The sequence below is a fragment of the Battus philenor genome, unplaced genomic scaffold, assembly GCF_028537555.1.
Source record: "Battus philenor isolate CCGP_79_NKW_IND1 unplaced genomic scaffold, ilBatPhil1.0.hap1 SCAF_8, whole genome shotgun sequence".
Classification (NCBI taxonomy): Eukaryota; Metazoa; Arthropoda; class Insecta; order Lepidoptera; family Papilionidae; genus Battus; species Battus philenor.
The window spans coordinates 6,378,752-6,381,355 of NW_027181748.1; the positions used below are offsets into that span (position 1 = coordinate 6,378,752).

Below are 2,604 nucleotides of genomic sequence, written 5' to 3' on the forward strand. Positions count from 1 at the left end.
TTGTAAAGGTCAACTATTTATTTTACTGACAAGGTTTTCGTATGTTATAAATAGCATGTTAATAATAACTTGAGTAAGAAATCAAAGTGTTTATGTATTAAATGTTGGGTATAAATTTTAACTTTTAATTTTTGTAATAACACATTACATGCAATAATACTTAGATAAATTAAAGCGGTACATTGAAACCATTATGTATACAAAATTTCCTCGTTCAAAAAACGTCTTCAGTCGTCGTTCAGAAAACGAATTGCCTAAGATTTCGAATCTATCTTTTAAAACTCTTTAATGATAGTGGTTAGTCATATTACCGGAATTAATAATTTGATAAGTAGTGTTTACAAATTAATGTACTTCTTTTATATATTGTTTACATATTGGTCGCGGTTATTCAATAAATAAAACATCAGAACTAAAACATGATTATTTATTTTCATAATTGAGCAATATGCCGTATATACAATCAGTCATTTTTAATTTAAATATATTTACAAATAAATACAAGATGAACTATATATTCAGTAGTTATTGTGTTAATTTTGGTAATTTAAAACCAACTAGATTTTCTGATTCGATCCACAATCGCTTAGCAAGTTCTAAGTCTCGTGATAGAAGCGATGGTTCTTTTTCCCGACAATCACTAAAATAGCATCCACTTACATTCGCCACATCCGGCGATACCGCTAAATAAACTGAAGTCTGTGAAGCCTGCCAAAGGTCTTTGTTAAGGAAATTAACAAGAAAGTTAACAAAGTTACGGATAGTGGAATTTTTAATATTCATATACACGCTTGTAGCGGTTACACCGGGGTGTAAAGAATTAACGGTCACATTAGTTCCTCTTAATCTGCGACTTAGCTCTAAAGTCATTAAATTAAGAAACAGCTTACTGTTCGCATAAACCAAATGATCACTCCAATACTTTTCCATGTTTAAATTATCGAAGTCCATTTCACCATACTTATGCATTGAGGATGATACGTTTATAATGCGACTTGGTGCTGAGGATTTTAAAAGAGGTAATAGCAGACACGTTAGTAAAAACGGGCCATAGTAATTAACTTGCATTCCTTTATGTAGTCCATCGTCAGTTTTTCCGCTACCAAGACCACCTGCTGCAGCATTGTTAACAAGGACGTCTAACCGTTTCTCGGTTTTATATATAGATAAACAAAACTCTCGTACAGAGCTCAAAGAAGATAAATCCAACTTTCTATGTTCGATTTTAGTATTTCCAGTCTGTTTAATTATATCTGCTATGGCTATATTAGCACGACGAACACTACGGCATGCGATAATTATCTTCGCACCACGCTCTGCTAAATTCTTTGCCGTTTCTAATCCTATACCACTGCTACCTCCTGTTATAATTACCACTTTTCCAACCATATGAATGTTCGATCGACATATTCCACATGTCAGTTGCTGATAAACTTTCACGAGAACTATTATTATCACAAACGACAAAAGTAGCCCGAAAACGAGCATGTCTCTTTAAATGTAATCCACTTTACGTTAATTTTGAATTATTGCATTTGCGGAAACTACACCAGTCACTACAAGTTTTGTTTTTGTTTCATTACACGTACTAGGTTATAAGGTCACTGATGACTGACAACGTAGACAATAAACTTTAGCGTGATCGACGCGACGTGAACGTGTGTTCGTGATGATAACAGACATCGATTTGTTTTCTCTAAATTTTTCAATGTTGCAACTCACAATGAAAGTCGCCGAGTCGTTTCGTGTATTATTTATGAGAAGTATCGTAACGCGCGTGCGTACGCGTCGGTTAGCGACGAGCTCGTGACGCCGCCGCTGTCTTGCGCAATTTGCCATTGAAACTGCTCTATCGGTCTAAAAAAACATCGCCTTGAAACTAATTTATTTAAAAGTAACTAGGAAGTGGCAATTAATTCTTCATATATATAATTAATTTTCTGAACATTCCAACCATTGTTTAGTTGCTAATTTTGTATTAATATGTAAATTTTAAATAATGTGAATTAATCTATACGAGGTGATTTATATTTCTTAGATAGACGTACCCTTCATTGACGAGGAAGTATAAGCCAGTAAGAAAAAATATTACGCATGTAATAAGGAGAGTTTTACTGTAGATATCCTATATAATATATGCGATACGACAATTATGGAAGATACATTTTTTTCCGGCGCCTGAACACACGACTTTTTTATTTCAACAAGAAGCAATCAGTAAAGTAAAAAATAAAGTATTGACTACAGAGGTTACTTGTAAATAATAAAAGAAGAACTTTCTCACTTGAAAACTACAAATTTAGAGTAATCTTATTTAGTTCTGATCGATAAATACAACACAGCATTTGAAATTAACTATATTTCATGCCAATAAATAGCAGATTTCGTTTTATAATACATTGCAGTGCTGACATTTGCAGGCGCTTGTAAATTAAATTTTCGTTACGCTACATGTATATAGACAAAAGAATATGTGTTTATGTAATTTATTCAAGGTTTGAGATATGAAGGTTCGGAAGCTCACTACAGAAAACTCTTTTTTTTTAAATTCGAGTGAAATTAAATTAACTTTGTAATTGAAATTTCTACTTTATGTATCTCTTT

The 2,604-nt window shown here is 32.6% G+C and overlaps 1 pseudogene; it reads right to left on the reverse strand.

Annotated features, from left to right (window-relative positions):
• Positions 1 to 456: 456 nt before the first annotated feature.
• On the reverse strand, positions 457 to 1,753 carry LOC137931740 (retinol dehydrogenase 13 pseudogene; annotated as a pseudogene).
• Positions 1,754 to 2,604: the final 851 nt, after the last annotated feature.